Below are 21,116 nucleotides of genomic sequence, written 5' to 3' on the forward strand. Positions count from 1 at the left end.
ACAGACAACTGCATTTTCTGTAATATCTGTCTAGATCTATTTATTTGTATCTATTACATATGTATATGTATATATGGTAGCTATATATAAACATATAAAAATGAATAAATATAAATAGATAGATAGTTCCTCTGTCCATGGGGATTCTCCAGGCAAGAATACTGGAGGGGGTTGCCATGCCCTCCTCCATGGGATTTTCTCAACCCAGGGATTGAACCCAGGTCTCCCACATTGTAGGCAGATTCTGCCAGATATTTACATATGTGTATATAAAATAGCTATGTTTGTGTGTGTACTCAGTTGCTGAGTCGCTTCCGACTCTTTGTGACCCTCGTGGCCTGTAGGCCTTGGGGGCTTTTCTGTCCATGGGATTCTCCAGGCAAGAATACTGGAATGGGTTGCCATGTCCTTCTCCAGGGGATCTTCCAGACCCAGGGATTGAAGCCACATCTTTTATGTCTCCTGCATTGGCAGGTAGATTCTTTACCACTACACCACCTGGGAAATCCATAAAATAGCTATATGTATATATATATATGTGTGTGTGTGTGCGTGTGTGTAAGTCACTCAGTTGTATCTGGCTATTTGTGACCCCATGGATTGTAGCCTGCCAGGATCCTCTGTCCTGGAGTGGGTAGCCATTCCCTTCTTTAGGGGATCTTCCTGATCTAGGGATTGAACCCGGGTTTCCTGCCTTGCAGGCTGATTCTGTACTGTCTGAACCACCAGGAAGCCCATATATATATATGTATAACTTCTTGTTGTTATTTGTTTCCAAGATACACTATGACAGATGATCCGCTAGTGGTAGCAGTGAAGGGCCACAGGTGAGCAGGTCAGCAATGGGAAGAAGGAAAGACTGTACCTGAAGAAAGAGGGGTCCAACAGGAACAGCGTCTCGGGGTGAGACAGGGGCCAGGCAGAGGCCCCTGATCCCGATGGCGCGTGTCCCGGGTAAGGGGATGGGCGAGCCCAGGTAGCCTGTGGCCTCTTGCCCTGGCGTCCTGTCCCATCCCTGTTACCGCAGGGCCTTCTAAACCACTGAGCCGACAGCAATTCGCCTGGAAGGACAGACTCCACAACCTTCCTGTATCCTCACGCTGCGTTCTTCGGGCGTCGAGTCCCAGCCAGCCCAGGACTGGTGAAGCTCTGTCCATGCGCGGCTTTTTGAGAGGCAGATGGAAACTTTTGGGTCCCGAGTAGCTCACCTCTGTGGTTGTTTTGCCCATTTGCTATAAATGACTATCTCCAGCACTTGGTTAATTATGTGATTACAGCATCCAGTGACAAGGAGAAAATTAAAAATCCATGCTGCATTTTCTAGAACACTTTATTGCTCTATGCAAAAGAGGGCACAGGCAATTTAGCTGAGCTGCTGTGAACAAGAGCTGTTTCCTTCCCCTCGCCTCCACCCCTCCCTCGCTTCGCCCTGGGGAGAAGCTGAGTTCGCAGCTGACTAAAGCAGGAAAGAGAGCAGGTGTGGAAGAAAACATAAATTACCATTATCCGTGACAATTCTGGGCAGGGCCCCCCACAGAGAAGGCACTCAGCCAGACAGTGTCCCCTCCTAATTTCAATAAAGCCCGGGAAGTTGTGGACTTTGGGCCAGAACATTAGTGTCCAACACAGACTCAGCCTGGGCTCCGCATGTGATCTTTATTTCTTTATGTCAACCTGTTGTGATTGCGCTTCCTTAGAAAACCCCAGGAAGGACTTCCCTGGTGGTACAGTGGATAAGACTCTGCCTGCCAATGCTGGAGACACGAGTTCGATCCCTGGTCGGGGAAGATGCCTTATGCCTCTGAGCGACTCAGCCAATGAGCCACAACTACTGAAGCCCATGTGCCTAGAGTCCGACTCTGCAACAAGAGAAGTCACTGCAAAGAGATGACCATGCTCTGCAACTAGAGAGTAGCCCCTGCTCGCCATAACTAGAAAAAGCCCTCTCGCAGCAAGAAAGACCTAGCCCAACCAAAAATATAATAAATAAACAAAAATGAAAAAGAAATACCAGGAGACACCAACCAGGAAGCCCTGCTAATATGCCAAGACTACATCTTGGAGCTGGGAAACCCTAGTTGGCCTCTGAACCCCGCCCCACCGCCTGGTGTTGGGCCAGTGCTCACGATCTCTAAGTTTTGATTTCCTCGCTTATAAAATGGAGTTTGAAGATGCACTTTTTTTTTTTCTCTCTCACATTTTATTACCATCTCTGAAATCAGGATGCCCTTGTAACAGATGGTGTTTGGGCAGGTGTCAAAGTTTCGAGGACCTCACTTTTGCTTTTTTAGTATTCCATAAAATAATATTGGGTCTCAGAATTGGCATTTTAGGCTTGATGAAACAAGGTACTGTGTGGGCTCGTTGTAGGATCCAAAGTGGAAATGGATACAATCCACGTGACTCTGTAATATTGTAAGACTCCAAGGATGTGAATGCTAATTCTGAAAGCTTGGTGTCTCTTAGACAATTTATTCAAACTTCACTTCTCTCATGGGGAAAACAGAATAATCCCCAGATCTCCTTAAGAGCTGTCATAAGGCAGTCTAGGACTGAGAAACTAAACAAGGATTAGATGGCAATATTATCTGTACCATCTCTACCTTCAACAAATGTTTGTGGATGAAAAGATTCATGGTGGATACAAAGATGAAGAGAAGCTAGTCGCAGATGGGGCTTATAGTTTATGGGTAGAGGTGGCACACATGGACACAACAGTATCAATATAATATGCAATATTAATACACTAGGGGATGAGGTGGTTGAATGGCATCACCGGCTCAATGGACATCAGTTTGAGCAAGCTCTGGGAGGTGGTGAAGGACAGGGAAGCCTGGTGTGCTTCATCAAAGCAAAGAGTCGGACATGACTGAGCAACAATATTAATAACTCTAGTACAAGGTGGGATGGAATACGTGTGGTAACTGAAGTACAGAAAGCATTGTGGGAGGACTTCCCTGATGGTCTAGTGGCTGACTATACACTTTAGTGTAGTGGACCCAGGTTTCATCTCTAGTCAGGGAACTAGATCCCACATGCTGCAGTTAAGACCTGGCACAGCCAAATAAACATTTGATAAATAAATTTTATAAATAGATATTTTTGGAAAAGCATTGTGAATATAAGAGAATTTTAGCACATGAATTCAGGAGAGAGAACAGTGGCTTTGAATCTTGAACTATGTCTAGGGTTTGAAAATTCAGAAATGAAGGAAAAGGACCATGAAACATACTAGAAAAGATTAGGGTGTGCCCAAGAGGTGACATGTGGTCTAGGCTGACTCTAGCGTGCTTGGGGGCTTGAGGGGCACACAAAGACATGATAGAACTCTATAAATGGCACCATGTCAGCCTGCTTGCTCTAGCCAAGCACTTGGAAGTCATCTCTGATGTCTTTCACTCCTTTTTCCTCTGCCTCCCACGTGTGATCCAAGAGTACATTTTGGCACTCTACATCTCCCACATACCAAGAATCAGTTCATCTCCCTGCCTCTATTTCTCCCATTCTGGGCCAAGTCACCATCATCTCTCACTTGAACTTGACCTCAGCTTCTAGCTGGGCTCTTGGCTTCCTCCCTTGCCTTGGTTCCATCTCTTGTCTTCAGAGTAGTCAAACTGCCCCTGTTAAGTTGAATATCACAGTGTTTTGCTTCCTTGATTAAAATCTACCAATGTCTTCTCATCAGACATGGAAGAAATAGCTAAATTTCTCACCTTTCCTACAAAAAAAAGTGGTCCAGGTGTGTCCCCTCCTCATAGTCCTCTCACACTGCTCCTCATGGATGAGTTAATCTGCCCTCCGTGGTCTTCTTCTTGGTTCTGCCAGGTCTTTATCTTGGCTGGTTCCTTTATTTGACACCCTCACCCCCTAGAGAGTCACGTGACTTGCCCTTTTTTATTCACATTTCAGCCTAAATGTCACCTGCTCTGATGCTTTCCCTAATCACCCCTGCTAACCAGCTCCCCTGCCATCTTGTCACTCAATTTCTTTTTCCTGCACAGCATTTATCACCACTGGAAATTTTTGCTTGCTTGCTTAATTTATCTATTCTACTAGGAATCTTTTTAGAAAATTTCTCATTGACATTAAAACATTGAAGTTTAGTTGATATATGATATTATATAAGTTACAGGTATGCAATATAGTGACTCCATCTTTAAAGATTATTCTCCATGAGTAGTTATTATAAAACATTTGCTGTATTCCTCATGTTGTACAATGTATCTTTGTAGCTTATTTATTTGTTTTTTGGCTGTGTCACGGGGCTTGTGGGATCTTAGTTCCTTGAACAGGGATCTAACCTGTGCCCCCTGCAGTGGAAGATTGGAGTCTTAACCATTGAACTACCAGGGAAGTTCCAACATATTCTTGTAGCTTATTTATATCTCATGCAGCTAGGAATGTTGATGGTCTTGCATTCTCCAGTATCTCTCATGTCCAGAACAGTGCCTGACACTCTATATTTACTGAATAGATAACCAAGGCTGCAATAGCACCTGGAAGTTGGGTTTGGGAGTGCTCAGGTGCCATGCTAAGGAGTCTGGACTCTGCTTAATAATCAAGAGAAGAATCGTGAGTCTTTGAGTGGGGATTAACACAATAACAATTAAACTTCAGGAGAATTAACTAGTGGCCGGATGAGAGGTGAATTAGAAAGGACACTAGAAGTTATACAGGAAACCAAACTCCAAGCACTAGAGTAATTGACTGTTTCTAAAATACTGTTGGTTTTCTGGCCTCTTCCTTTATCCTTGTGTGTAAGAAGTAGTATTTGGATGCTCATATAATCCATCAGTCCTGAGTATTCATAAGGACTGATGCTGAAGTTCCAATACTTTGGACACCTGATGTGAAGAATTGACTCACTGGAAAAGACACTGATGCTGGGAAAGACTGAAGGCAGGAGGAGTAGGGGAGGACAGAGGATGAGCTGGCTGGATGGCATTACAGACTTGATGGACATGAGTTTGAGCAAGCTCTGGGAGTTGGTGATGAACAGGGAAGCCTGTAGTCCGTGGGGTTACAAAGAGTCAGACATGACTAAATGACTGAACTTACTGAATTTAATAATCCCCTGGGACTTCCCAGGTGGTGCTAGTGATAAAGAACCTGCCTGCCAAATACAGGAAACACAGGAGCCATGGGTTCATTCTGGGTTGGGAAGATCTTCTGGAGGAGGGCATGGTAACTCATTCCAGTATTCTTGCCTGGAGAATCCCCCCCCACCAGAGGAGCCTGGTGGGCTACGGTCCATAGGGTTGCAAAGAACTAGGCACAACTGAAGCGACTTGGCATGCATGCACACATAATCCCCTGGGCCTGAAAATATTAGAGCATTCATCGCTTTCAAATATTGCTTGTTTCTTCCTTCCTTCCCCCCATCACTAGACTCTGGGCTCATTGAGACTGTGGATCATGTCTTATTTTTCTCTTGGTCTCAGAATCTGACACAGTGTAAGGCACGTGGCAAGGGCTTAATAACCTGTTTGAGGATGTGAGAAGTAAACCCCTTCAAGTGTTTGTGGAAGGCTATTATCTTGATTCATCTTGGGTTGGTCCATAAGCAAAAGCCTTTCTTGTTGCAGAAATCTAGAAATGAAGGGCTTCAGTGACCTGGGAGGCTGAGGTACAGAGATAAAAGAATGACAAGTGAAAAGATGCTGAGCTTTTATTTCAGTCTCTCCTCTAGACTTTGACCTATGATTACAGAGTTTTTCAGGTCATAAATGAAGAAGAGATGTTTAGATCATTTCTAGGAGTGCTGAGAAGGTAACTGTGGTCATAATTCAGTATGTTTTATTTTGGGGAATGAGAAATCCTGTTTTCATTTCATTCGTTGTTTCTAAGTGCTGAAGATTGCCAATTAGCCCTTGCCCTCACTGGATGCCTCAGTAAATTTTCAAAATTCATGGTCCTTGAGGAAACAAAGCAAACAACCCTATTATTTTTCTGCACTTTTGTATCTTTATTATAGTACTTATTATAGCCTGCCTTATATTATGGTTATTCGTTGTTGAGTCTTCTCTGCTCGACTGGGAAATTTTTAAGGCAGACACAGTGCTCATTCATCTCTTAGCATGGAGCCAGGTACATGGAAACAGCTTAATTGATGCAGGTTATATTGAATTTATTATAATTGTGCATTAAGACCCAGAGAAGGGACAGTTTAGCTTTTTGTTAGTCCCTATAGAGACGAGGAGTTCATGCCATGTTTTTTCATCTTTCTGTTGAGCTGAAAACATTTGTACTTTGCCTTCAGATAATTCATAGAATTTGTGTATATCTTTGTGTTGGTCTATCAGTTATGTATGGAAGTATGTATGTATATATGTATCAGTCCATTTTCTATTTATCTATTCATTATTTAGGGCTTCCCAAGTGGCGCTAGTGGTAAAGAAACTGCCTGCCAATGCAGGAGACATAAGAGATCCAGGTTTGATTCCTGGGTTGGGAAGATCCCCTGGAGAAGGGAATGGCAACCCATTCCAGTATTCTCGCCTGGATAATCCCATGGACAGAGGAGCCTGGCAGGCTACAGTCTATGGGGTCACAAAGAGGTGGACATGACTGAAGCAACTTAGCACACACACTCATCATCTCTGTATGTATGTATTTATTATGCATATATATATGGATCTATTTATTATCTATTTATCTCTCTATCATCTGTGTATGTAAGTATGTATGTATACATATATTTATCATCTATCATGTACATAATGTATTTATTATCTATGAATTAAATATATATGTGTATAGATATGTAAGTATGTATGTGTCTGTTATCTATCATCTGTGCATGCATATATGCATGTAATATGTACCTATTATCTACCTATTATCTATCTATTTGTCAGTGAGTCTAATAATATGGATGTCTCTCCCACATTAAATAGCTTTCCAGAAATCTGGTAGTGTTCGTGGGTTAAAGATTGCCCTTGAAAGACCTCTACTGGAATCTTTCTGAGATTTTTGCATTATTTTTCAGCTTCCAGAGTGTGTGCAGGAGGACTTTCCTGAATCCTTATCAAGGGTGACTTCTGTGGAGTTTTCCTAAGAGGAGGACTCTCTTTGAAGTGCTGAACAGAATCCGAGGTTAAAGCGATTCTTCCTTGAAGAGTAGGTAGCTGCAAAGACTCTCTGTGGTCTTGGGCTGAACTTGGGCTATATAGATATATTTAGTCCTGGTGGAGGCCCTCAGAATTGCAGGAGATGTTGCTTCTGAATCTGGAGAGGGCCTTGGAGATCCCTAATGGGCTTGCTGGAGCTGCCATGACTGGTGCATTTATTCCTGAAGGTCTGATCCTCTAGATTCAGGGCTTGGTCAGGTAGCCCCCTTCTTGTTCACCTAAACTCAAGAGGAGATCAATAAACTGGGAATGGGAAAGCCAATTTCCATACAGCATCCTGGTAGGACCTGGGAAACATAGGCAGATGCTGGTGGTAAATGGTCTTCTTGGCTACTAGACTATGGTCATGCTGGAAATCAGGATTCAATCCATACGGCCAGGTAGAGATCCAAATTACTTCACTCCATGAGTTCCAGTTTCTTTGGGGTTTTGATTTTAAATCTATGTCTCACGGAGCTGATTAAAAAAATCATTGTGCTGATGCACGGATGGAGCGCTGAGGAGAGAAAGTTGGGGCCTCGGGGACATGCATCAGAGTGATTCTGGGAGAAAGTTGGTGCCCTTAAAAGATTCACAAAGGTGGCCCAGCAGTTAAAAAAAAGGAACCCCTGTGAGCCAGCCCCGAGTCAGGCATTGTCAACTGATAGCTTGAGGGGGGGGCGGTGGGGAGATTTTCTAGCAGATGTCCATTGGGTGGCTGATGGTTACTGATTTCCAGAGGAAGCCATGGCACCAGGTATAATTGGCCACAGAGAAGAATATTATGGGTTTCCCAGGTGGCACTAATGGTAAAAGAACCTGCCTGCCAGTGCAGGATACCTGAGATGTGGTTTGGATCCCTGGGTTGGGAAGGTCCCCTGAAGGAAGTCATGGGAACCCATTCCAGTATTCAGGCCTGGAGAATCCCCATGGACAGAGTAGCCTGGCAGGCTACAGTCCAAAGGATTGCAGAGAGTTGGACACGACTGAAGCAACCTATCAGGTATATAATACTTCCCTGGTGGTTCAGACCGTAAAGTGTTTGCCTGCAATGTGGGAGACCCGGGTTCAATCCCTGTTTCGGGAAGATCCCCTGGAGAAGGAAATGGCAACCCACTCCAGTACTCTTGCCTGGAAAATTCCATGGATGGAGGAGCCCGGTGGGCTATAATCCATGGGGTTGCAAAGAGTCAGACGTAACTGAGCGACTTCACTCCCACAGGGAAAAGCCATCAAATTACTCCCCTTGTCAGTGGACCCACCCGTAGCGAGGACCTAGTGGGCAGGATGCATAGCTCTTCCTTGTCTGGTGGGGGGTAGGTTAGAGACAGTTCAGCACAGAGACAGCAGAATGGCCAGACCCCCTTGTGACTGCAGCTCCCTCCAAAGGGACAGAGCCCTCAGGGTGGATGAACACACATCCGTGAGGCAGTGCCCAGGGAGATGGTCGTGAGACTGTGGCTATGGGTCTGGGTGGTGGATTCCTCCGTGTGCACCCAGCACAGGCACTCACTACCTTTAGGGACCTGGGTTAGTATTTCACATTTTTGTGCCTTGGATTCCTTACCTGTCTAGTGGGCATAATAAAGGTGCCTCCTGCATAGGTTTTTTTTTCTGGGGGGAAAAAAACCATTAAATATTATTATAGAGCGGGTGTCCACAAGCTATAGCCAGAGGGCTAAATCCAGGGGCCACCTGTTTTTGTAAATAAAGTTTGATTGGAACTCAGCCACACCCACTCATTTCCCATTGTCTGTGGCCACTTTCAGGCCGAAATGGCAGAGCTAAGTAATTGTGACACACAGCATATAACCTACAAAGCCTAACATTCTTTGGCCCTTTACAGAAAAAGTTTCCTGGCCTCTGTTACAGAGATATAAAAATCAGGAGGAGCAAGGCCACTCAACAAACATGAAAGAGAATTTGCAAATTGCCTTAGGATTGGCAGCTGAGAAGACTGGGGGCAGGGTACACATGTGGAGGTGGGGTCTGACTCACAACCTTCATTTTTCCAAAATTCGCGTGCGTCAGTCATGTTTAGAATGCAGCCCTCTGGGATTTTCCACTGCATCTCATGCACAGAGTTATGCTGCCTGGCTTGCCAGCACACAAGGCTTTATCCCCTGCCAGGCAGGTGTGCTTGTTGACTGCTCTTGCCTGGCTTCTCTTTTGACCTTTGGCCTTTCTACTGGTCCTTCCCTGTGAGTGTGGAACACAGTCGTGTGCTGCGATCTTCCCAACCAGGATGGTAGGAAGGAGATTGCCAGAGCGGGAGACTCAGGGCTGCATTTTTGTTTATTGTGTTTGACTTAACATGTTTCCCCGAACTCCCTTCAGGCAGAAGGCAGTCTGCTGTCTCATAAAAAATCAGGGTCCTTTCAGAGTGATCAGAGATTTGGGCTCACTCATGGGAATGTTCAGAAAAGACTTTGAATCTGAGGCCTCAGGGGGCAAGACCAGGCTTTGTGGCATAATTGGAAGAATTCACATAACCCAGCTTTAACTCAAACATCCCTGTGGCCTCTTGGGGGCTGAAGCCTGAGGGTTGATACCTAACAGGCTTCAGGAATCATCCTGAAGGGTCCTTAGGAAGGAGACTTGCATTTTGATAGTATTTATAATAGCGGTTACCTGGGGGAGCTGTCTCCTAGACTAGTCAATGCATTTGAAGGATTAGGGTCTTAGAATCACAAAATGACAGGATTGTAGAGACCATCCAACTGTGTTCTCTTCATGAGGCAGCAAAAAAGCCCTAGAAATGAGATGAGACCAATCCAAGGCCATACCATCAGTCACAAACCAGTGCTCAGACATTATGAAATTAAAGAAGGTGACATGAGGACCTTCCCTGATGGTCCAGTGGTTAAGACTCTACCCTGCAATGCAGGGGACACAGGTTTGATCCCTGGTCGGGGAACTAAGACCCTCACATGCCTCGGAGCAGCTAAGCCTGCTCACAAAGGCTAGAGAAAGAATCTGTGCACTGCAGTGAAACATCTCATGTGTTGTAACTAAGACTTAATGCAGCCAAATAAATATTTTTGAAAAAAGAAAGTGATGTGAAGCGTCTGACTCAGTGGGACTCCTAGACCTCTAAGCTGTTTTGAAGTTTTTATTAGATTTGTGAGTGGCTTTCTGTAGCTATATTTATCCATGTTTAGGTCAAATAGGTTAACCTGAATGTTTGGTTTTATTATTTTGGTCAGAAATGTATTAACCTAGTGTGTTAACACTGGTTCTTGCCCGCAACTAGAAAACTCTGGTTGGCATTATAATGTGTTTTTATATATATATATATATATATACATAGAAATCAGAGCTTATTTTTGTACAAATACAAAATAGTTATCATACAGTATGAAAGTGAAAGTGCTGTTCCCTCAGTTGTGTCTGACTCTTTGCAACCCCATGGACTGTACCTGGCCAGGCTCCTCTGTTCATGGAGTTCTCCAGGCAAGAATGCTAGAGTGGGTTGCCATTCCCTTCTCTGGGGATCTTCCCAACCCAGGGTTTGAACCCGGGTCTCCTGCATTGCAGGCAGATTCTTCACCATTTGAGCCACCAGGGAAGCCCATCATATAGTACACTTATAGTTAAGTTGGAGAACTAATTCTATCCAGACTCAATGCAGTGGATTTGATAGATACAATAATTCTAAGTATGGCATCCATAAGGTGACAGCTAATAAAAGGAATTCCCAGTGGGGAGATAATTTTGACCTGTTGATCTAGACCAGGGTCAACACACTGTAGCTGTTAGGCCAAACTGGTTTTTAAAGTAAAAATTGATTAGAACCCAGACATGCCCTTGTCTTGTGATTGCTTTCCTAATGGCAGCGGAGATGAGAAGTTACAGCAGAGACCACCTAGCCTCCAAAGCCTAAAATGTTTACCTTCTGGCCTGTTACAGAAAAAGCTTGCAGATGTCTGATCTGGTCTGCCCTCTCATCTCTCATTTCCTGCGAGGACGCGGGCCTGGGAGGTAGAGTGACCTGCCCCGGGTCCTATGTCTGCACCGGGAAGAGTCTGAATGGAGAACATCCTTTCTGTTTCTCTCTTTGTGCTTCGGGTCCTACATCACAGCGTATCACCCACAGCTGCTCAAGGTTCTGCTTCGCCAATTGCCACCATTTACATCGGGAGGAAATGGATCCTACAAGGAGTACGTTTTTGAAAAGGGAAAGAGAGGGAAAGGTCTGGAACACAGTGACTGTTTGAGTCCAGGGAGGTCGTAGTGGGAGATTTGGGGCAGGGTCCACAGTAAGAGGGAATTCATAGGCGTGGCCAACTTCTTCAACTTGAAGTGTTTAGTTTTCTTTTTCTTTTTTGGTAGGAGGCTTCGACTGCAGTATTTACAGGGCATTTACTGTGTGCCAAGCCCTGGCATTGTTTTTAATGAGTATGTCATCAATTCTTATGACAAACATATGGAGTAGGGGGTATTTTTATTCCTATTTCAAAGAGGATGAGACAGAAGCACAGTGATGTAGTCACATGACCACTATCACAAAGCTGGAATGCTGTATGTAGGGCTGGGGTTTGGACCTGTGAAGATAAACTCTAGGGCCAGCCTCATCTTTTTTACTTTATTTTTGGTCATACCACACAGCATGTGGGATCTTATAGTTCTCAGACCAGGGATTGAACCTGTGCCCTCTGCATTAGAACTGTGGAGTCTTAACCACTGAACCACCAGGGAAGTCCCAGCCTCATCTTCATAGCCCATTTAATGCAATATTCTTGCTTCTTTTCTGATGCTGGCCCTGTCATGATGGGGAGAAGCACATATTCTTCTTTGAAAAAGAAAGCAGAATTTACATTTATATTAACTTTAATTTCCTTCTCTGTAACTCAGCACAGAAAATCTTTCTTCCAGGGTCTGTTTTCTTCCAGGATGAAGCTGCTCATCCTTCATAAGCATACAGAAGAAGTAACTAGTATAATAATATTATTAATGATTACCTCCTGGTTTCGCAAGACCCTTTCCCATATAACTTATCTCAAGAGACTTAGATGCTCCAAGACAGAGAAAGAATAAGATTAGTTTCTAGGGAAGGAAGTTCTGTAACTGAATCCAGATTATAATTTAAAAATAATAAATCCAAATGGAATTATCTCTGAAGCTGACTTTAGTGTGATTAGAAAGAAAATTATCTTTAGAAAAATAACGTTTCTTAAAGAACTTTTTTTGGTAGATCACTGGAAATTCATAGAAAGTTACAAGGAAAAAAAAGAAAATATATAGGAAAGACTCTCTTTTTTTTTTTGCAACAGCAATATCTTGCATAGCTAGAGTATAATATCAAGACCAGGAAATTGACATTGGTACAAATGTCAACCCACAAAATTTATTCAGATTTCAATAGTTTTAGATATACTTATTTGTGTGCATATACATATATAGAGGGCTTCCCAGGTGGCTCAGTGGTAAAGAATCTGCCTGCCAATGCAGGAGACACAGGTTTGATCTCTGGGTCTGGAAGATCCTCTGGGAAAAGAAATGGCAACTTACTCCTGAATTCTTGCCTGGGAAACTCCGTGGACAGAGGAGCCTGGTGGGCTATGGTCCATGGAGTCCCAAGAGTCAGATACAACTTAGCAACTAAACAATGAGAACATGTATGTACAGTTCTTTGCAATTTTATCACATGTGTACATTTATGTAACCATGGTTGCAATCAAGATACGAGCTCTGTCATCACCACTAGACTCTCTTGTGTTCTTGCTTTATAGCCTTACCCATGGCCCCACTCAGACCTAGCCCCTGGAGATCATGCCTCTATTATATCTCTTTTGGTAATACCGTCATTTCCAGACTGTCATGTAAATGCAGTCAAGCAGTGTTTAGGCTTTGGAGACTGATTTTTTTTTTTTTTTTTTTCAAACTTAGCAGAATGCCCTTGAGACCCATCTGTTACATGTATCAATGGTTTGCTCCTTTTGTTTATTTATTTGGCTGCCTGGGGTCTTAGTTGTGGCATGCGGGCTCCTTCTTGGGGCACATGGACTCTCTAGCTGAGGCACAAGGGCTCATCAGCTGCTGAGGCATGCAGGCCTACTTGCTATGTTGCATGTAGGATCTGAGTTCCCTCACCAGGGATCAAACTCATGTCCCCTGCATTGCAGGGTGGATTCTTAGCCACTGAATCACCAGGAAAGTCCCAGCCCATTCCTTGTTTATTGCTGTGTAGTATTCCATGGTGAGGATGTACCACTGTTTAACCAGTCACCTGTTGAAGAATATTTTAGTTGCTTCCATTTGTTGACTGTTACAAATAAAGCCTCCATGGACGTTCATGTACAGGATTTTTTTGGACTTAATTTTTTATTTCTCCGGCATAGATGCACATGAGTACAACGTCAGGTCATACAGTAAGGACTTACTAGTTTCTAAGAAACTGCCAAGCTGCCTTCCAGAGGAGCTCAACCATTTATAGCCCTACCAGTGGTGTGAGAGGTCCTGTTTCTCTGCATCTTCACCAGCATAAGATATTACCACTATTTTTCATTTTAACCATTCCAATAGGTGTGTCATGATATATTATTATGGTTTTAATTTGCATTTCTCTAATGGCTAATAATGTTGATTATGTTTAAATGCGCTTGTTTGCCATATGTATATTCTTTTCAGAGATGTGTTTATTCATGTGCAATGCCTATTTTCTAATTGAATTGTTTATTTTTTATTGCTGAGTTTTGAGAGTCCTTTATATATTTCAGATCTGAGTCCATTGTTGAATGTGTTGTGTAGTGTAATGTTTATTTTCTCTAACTCTGTGGATTGTTTTGTCATTTTCTTCACAGGTGTTTTTTTTTCTTTTTCAGAGTAAAAGTTTCTTATTTTCATGAGGTTCGATTTATCAGTTTTTTTCTTTTATGGTTTGCACTTTTGATGTTACATGAAACGATCTTTCATAGGAAGGTGGGAGTTGGCTGGGAGTAGTGAGACGGCAAGAACATGGGGGTTAATAAAAGAGCACTAAAAGGCTAAATGATATTTGTATTCTTCCTGGATGAAGGGTGGTCTCATGCTTTGCTGTGGCATCAAGCCATCAGGGGAGTGCAAGTTGAGCCCTCAGCATGCCATTAGGGTTCAGGAAAGGAGACGGAGGTGGGGTGTCGGCGGTGTGGGCTCAGAATAAAATCCTCAGGTGCCAAGAGCTATCTCTCAGAATTAATGGACTGTGTTCCTCCAGCCTAGTCAAATAATCCAGCTCATTTCATGTGAGATAAATTATAGGACCTTGTCACCCTGGCTCCCAGGGGAGGACACTTCTGTGATTCATGACACTCGCCCCCTGGGAGCCTGAGGCAGGCGAGGACCTGCCTTGCTGAATGATGGCTTGTGGCCCTGTGACCTCACCACAAGGCCGCTGCTCAAGCAGCAGAGGTCTGGGGTGGGGACCATGTGGAGGGGAGGATTTCAAATGAAGCCACTCAAGGCAGTAGACTGGGAGCTGGCCACCCAAGAGGGACAGTCTTTAGGACCACTGTCAGTTAAACCCACCGTCACTAGTGTACTGAGGGGCCTGGCACGACTCATGCAAATGCCCCCAAGAGTCAGCATTTAGCATTGTGGTGCTTCACACTTGTGGGTGGTTGTGTTGGTTGGTGCTGTTGCATATGCATTGAGCCTGTGGGGGTGTTTTGCAAGGGAGCACAGAATGCTGGGTGTATGCTAGAACTAATGGGGTGGGCAGAAATGGAATGGATCTTGATCTTGTGGGAACGAGGGATTCTACCAAGGGGCATGGGTATCTGGTCCTTTGAACAATGGAGATGAATAGAAATTAACCAGAGAGCTAATACTGTTCCGTACCCCCAACCCCCACCCCACCATTGCCCCTTTAAACCTATTCAAAGCAGCTGGTTTTGATGGCATTGGATAAAACCTCAGGCATCTGCTAACTTTTCTGGTCACTCGTAGGTCTTATAGAATCCAACAATTCTTTTCAGTAACAAACAGCCTATTAATAGTTTCAGAAAGCAGGAAGCCTACTGCCTGATAGTCACAGTGAGTCAATTCTAACTCACAGCTAAGACTTCTCCCCTGCGTCCAGCCCTAGCCAAGTCCAAGAGGGAAGGCTCCAGCAGATGAAGAAGGGTGTGGTCAGCTCCTCCTACATCTTCTACTTCTTTCTGTCTCCCTGTTATTTCTGACCCTTCCAGGTTATAGACAAGAGGGCAGGAGGGACCAGAGGGGCAGAATATTATTTAATGGACACAGTTGGGAGCTGGCTTCCAGCTAAGCTTGGGAGATATTTAACCTAGAATCTTTCTGTCTTATGCTACTCTGGTTGGCTCTTTGGACATTCTTTACCTCCCAGCTGCTGGAGATCTCTCATCAGCAGCTGGAGATACCTGCCTTCTGCCTGGTCACTTACTCCTTCCACGACCTTGGGAATTTGGCAATACCTTCAGGCTTCCTGGCTTCCTTCTTAGCTCAGTTGGTAAAGAATCTGCCTGCAATATGGGAGATCTGGGTTTAATTCCTGGGTTGGGAAGATCCCTTGGAGAAGGGAAAGGCTACCTACTCCAGTATTCTGGCCTGAAGAATTTAATGGACTGTATAGTCTATGTGGTCACAAAGAGTTGGGCATGACTGAGCGACTTCCACTTTCACTTTCAGGCTTCCTAGGTGGTGCTAGTGGTAAAGAACCTGCCTGCAATGCTGGAGATGTAAGAGACACAGATTCGATCCCTGGGTCAGGAAGATCCCCTGGAGGAGGGCATGGCAACCCATTCTAGTATTCTTGCCTGGAGAATCCCATGGACAGCACTTTTGAAGCCTCTGTTTGTATCTGGTGGGCTACAGTCCATGGGGTCTTAAAGAATTGGACACGAGTAAAGCGACTTAGCACATCAGCTAGCATCTCACTAGTACAGTTTCTGAATGGCGGTGATTTTTTCTCCCAAGGCACATTTGATAACACTGGAAACAGTTTTGGCTGTCACAACTATCAGTATCCAATAGATGGTGACCACAGATGCTATTAAGCATCGTACAGGGCAAAGGACAGCCCCACACAATAAAGAATGATCTATCCCTGAATGTCAGTAGTACCCAAGTTGAAACTCTCATACATCCTTTATGTTAACAAATTCCGGGGTTGCAGGTGGCCATCTTTGGATTCTGTCTCCATCAGCTGGCCTGTCAATAGTCAGCCAGCACATGCCCTGCCCAGATCCATCAGACTGCAGTTTTCTGAATGGTCCCACTGAAATCCTGCTTCCTTCATTTGGGAATGGTGCATATAGTACAACTTTTTAAAAGAAAATTTCCTTCTAAATCTTTCCTCTTCTTCCACTTCTATGCCTTTGGTGTGGGTGAAGTTCATAGGAGTTATCTGAGTATAATAAAATATAAAAAAATTTAAATTTTATATTAGAGTACAGTCTATTAACCATTACTAACCATTCAAGAGTCCCTTGGGCTGCAAGGAGATCCTAAAGGAAATCAGTCCTGAATATTCATTGGAAGGACTGATGCTGAAGCTGAAACTCCAATACTTTGAACACCCGATGTGAAGAACTGACTCACTGGAAAAGACCCTGATGCTGGGAAAGATTGGAGGCAGGAGGAGAAGGGGATGAAAGAGAATGAGATGGTTGGATAGCATCACCAACTCGATGGACACGAGTTTGAGTAAGCTCTGGGAATTGGTGATGGACAGGGAGGCCTGGCGTGCTGCAGTTCATGGGGTTGCAAAGAAGGGGACACGACTGAGCGACTGAACTGAACTGAATCATAGTTTCTGGTGAACAGCGAAGAGACTCAGCCATGCATATACATGTATCCATTCTCCTCCAAACTCCCCTCTCATCCAGGCTGCCACATAACATTGAGCAGAGTTCACTGTATTTTACAGTAGGACCTTGTTGGCTACCCGTTTTAAATATAGCAGTGTATACATGTCGATCCTAACCCCCCTAACTATGCCTTCCCTCTATTCATCCCCAAGGTAACCACAAGTTCATTCTAATTGAGTATTATAAAATGTATCAGCTATTTATTGTCACAAGAATTCTGTGTAATAACCCCAAGACCTTCATGGTATATAACGGTGTGCGTATTTATTGTCGGTGTCCATCGTGTGGTTGACTAGGTTTCCGTTCATCTGAGCTTGCTCGCATATCTGGAGGTCAACTGGCCATTTCTGGATCTGGGCTGGGCTTGGCTGGGGTGATCACGCTATGTGTCTTTCATCCACCAGAAGGCGTGCCTGGTCATGTAGTTATGGCAATGGCAGAAGAGCAAGGGTGTGAGCAAGGTCAATTATACAGCGCTTTTGAAGCCTCTGCTTGTATCATATTTGCTGATATTCCAATCACCAAAGTTAGTCACATAGCCAGATCCAGAAGTCCTGAGTCAGCATGGCAGAGCACTGGACGCCAAGTGGATGGATACAAGACGTGGTGAAAGAAAGTCATGATTCAAGAAATGGATCCCTCTTGGAATCCTGGCGTGCTGCAGTCCATGGGGTCACAAAGAGCTGTACACGACTGAATCACTGAGAAACAACAACATTCCTCTTCCTTTTGAATGTCTACAATGTAGTCACTTAAGAATGTGACATCTCTTACTTTCAAGACTCAGCTGAAATATACACAGGAAGATTCTCATGTTGACACAATAGTGAGTAGATGATGAGTAGATGGATGAGATGGGGGCAGCTTGGCAGCCAGCATCTGAGGAAGCAAAACCCAGCATCTCTATCTGATCTGGCCTCTCTCAGCCACTTGTCACCACGTTCCCAAGAAACACAACTTATAAACCCCCATCCCATCTCACACCTTAAAATCAGTTGACTTCAGGGAAATCAAAAATAGAAGCTTTTCAGGAAAAAAACAACAAACTCTGGAGGTATAGGAAAGAAATATTAGTATTCTTTTGAATTCAGACAGGGACCAAAGCAGAAAAACTCAGCAAGACATTGTTGGACTTTTCTCACATCTGTCTTTTCTTCTGTTTTCTCTGTTATGTAACAATTGCAGACATTTATTGAGAGCTTACTATGGGTAAGGTACTGACATGTGAGTTTTACAAGCTTTATTTCCTTATAATGACTTGGAGAGGCATGCATGATGAATATTTTATTATGGAGGAAACTGAGGCTTGAAGAGAGGTTACTGAACTTGTTGAATCTCAGAGAGCTGGTCATGAGTAAAAATTTTAAAAGCTGAACTCAAGTCTGTCTGACTTTCAATTACTATATTGTTCTGCCTCATATCTTAAGTTTGGGTTTGTTTTGTTTGGAAAAAAAAAAACAACTCAAGCCATATTTTGTTCTTACCTACCTTCCTATATTTTGGTGGAAGAAATTGGTTGATACATTTCAGACACTGAGAAAGCTTTGCCCCTTCAAACATCAGCCCTTCACCCCACACCTCTATCACCCAGAGATGTGTTTTCGTCGCCTCCTTTGGGCCACTTAATTATATTCTCTCTTCTTTAGGAGGAAAGCTGACATGTAATTATTTCCATGATTAGCACTCTTGTGCAGCTAATTGTAATTATGCCTTATAATCACAGTTATGATCGTCAATTACTCATTCCTGCCTCATTTGAATGTTTTTCTTTATCCCAGCTTCACGGAGTTGATGGAGGTAATGGGCCTGCTTCCACAGACACACACACACACACACACACACACATCATGCAGGGTCATCATTTGGTCTTCTCTGTTCTCATCTTCTACCAAATTTTATTACAGTATTCCACTGGCCACTGCCCAGTTGGTATTGCCTCTCATTTCTGGCTTGGCTTGCTTTAAATGTATTCTATTGACCCTACAAATGAGAGAGGATTCTTGCCCTAGAATTTCCGGGATGGCCAAACACATGGCACCAGATACTGGGAAAGCATATAACATTGACCTTATTTCAGGCCTTAGATCACAGCACTCCCAACTGTAAGTGGCAACAGGGCAACTGTAGAAGGAGAGGGAATAAGCCCAGGCCCCGGTGGTGGATGTGCAAATTTGAGCTTCAAATACTTAGCTCTTGGATAATGGGAAAGTTCCTTAACATTCCTGGGTCTTGATTTCCCCACTTGCAAATGGGGATAATTCTGTTTGTACTTCCTCAGGTTGTTGCAAATATTATGCCTGTTCCATCTTGTCTGTAAGGTGTTTAGCTGCATGCCTACCCTACTGTATTGCTCCAGACATGAATCTAGTCTTTAGCACAAGACGTCTTGAGTTTTGATCTTTGAGTGAATTCTCTAGAATCTAGAGGACTATGACACTTTCTCTATTTCTTTTCTTTCTAAGATGCTTGAAGAAAATGATGTAACTAATAGAGTTCTAAGGTTGCAGACTCAAATTCCGCTGCCAGGCTGCACAGTCCCTGTGAAGAACCGTGGGTGGTCTAGGGACCTCATGCATCTCTCCTTCTAACCATTCTCCCCTCTGGGGCCATCAGCTTATTTAAATCGTAAGCATCACACACCACTCATGATTCCTTGAATATGCTTTGTCCTGGGCTGCATCCTGAACAACTGTGGGGGCCTCAGTCCTCTTTTGCTTTTCAAGAGCTTCAAGATACATGGAGATGATGGACCACCAGGGGGCCTGAATATTGTCCTGTTTTGCAGGAGACACTGGGCTGGATGAAGCACAAGCTGGAATCAAGATTGCCGGGAGAAATATCAATAACCTCAGATATGCAGATGACACCACCCTTATGGCAGAAATTGAAGAAGAACTAAAGAAGGTTCTTGATGAACTTGATGAAGGTGAGAGAGGAGAGTGAAAAAGTTGGCTTAAAGCTCAACATTCAGAAAACTAAGATCATGGCATCCGGTCCCATCACTTCACGGCAAATAGATGGGGAAGCAGTGGAAACAGTAGCTGACTTTATTTTGGGGGGCTTCAAAATCACTGCAGATGATAACTGCAGCCATGAAATTAAAAGATGCTTACTCCTTGGAAGGAAGGTTATGACCAACCTAGACAGCATATTAAAAAGAAGAGACATTACTTTCCCAACAAAGGTCTGTCTAGTCAAGGCTATGGTTTTTCTAGTAGTCATGTATGGATGTGAAAGTTGGACTATAAAGAAAGCTAAGCACCAAAAAATTTATGCTTTTGAACTGTGGTGTTGGAGAAGACTCTTGAGAGTCTCTTGGACTGCAAGGAGATCCAACCAGTCCATCCTAAAGGAGATCAGTCCTGGGTGTTCATTGGTAGGACTGATGTTGAAGCTGAAACTCCAATACTTTGGCCACCTGATGGGAAGAGCTGACTCATTGGAAAAGACCCTGATGCTGGGAAAGATTGAGGGCAGGAGGAGAAGGGGATGACAGAGGATGAGATGGCTGGATGGCATCACTGACTCAATGAACGTGAGTTTAGGTGGGTTCCAGGAGTTGGTAAGGGACAGGGAGGCCTGACATGCTGTGGTTCATGGGGTCTCAAAGAATCAGACACAAGTGAGGGACTAAACTGAACTGAACTTCCTGCTTCAGGGATCAGCCTCACTACCTTCCTTGGCTATCCAAAGCTCTAAATCCATTAATCCATTCTATTCTTCAAGTCCTCGATGGTATCTTCCCATGAAAATTTCCCTTATCTCCTAAGACATGATATTGTCCTTTTCTAAATGCCTCTATTCTTGATCTGCTCCAGTCTTGGGCACATCCATCATTGTAGTGTCTTGTGTTGCTGATTATACTTTTATAAATGCAAACCTCGTCTGTCCATCTAAGACATAAGTCTGGTACAGAGTGGGTGCTGAATGCACGGTTGGTGCTTAACCTTCCAGAAACAGTGTGTGTGATGATCTCTGCCTTCCAAAGTCCAGGTGAGATCATGCAGATGGTCCTGAAGAAGGACTAGGACTCCAGGTTGTGGACAGGCAAAATCTCCTGGTTCTTATTTTTGGTCCTGCTGCTGATGCTCTGCGTGGCTCTTGCCAACTGATAGAGGGAAGCTGATTCTGGGGGTGGTCACCATTTCTGGCCTCAAATCAGAGTCACACAGAAAACAGCCAGGATCCTGCAGAGTTT

The sequence above is a fragment of the Cervus elaphus genome, chromosome 32 (assembly GCF_910594005.1).
Source record: "Cervus elaphus chromosome 32, mCerEla1.1, whole genome shotgun sequence".
NCBI classification, from domain to species: domain Eukaryota; kingdom Metazoa; phylum Chordata; class Mammalia; order Artiodactyla; family Cervidae; genus Cervus; species Cervus elaphus.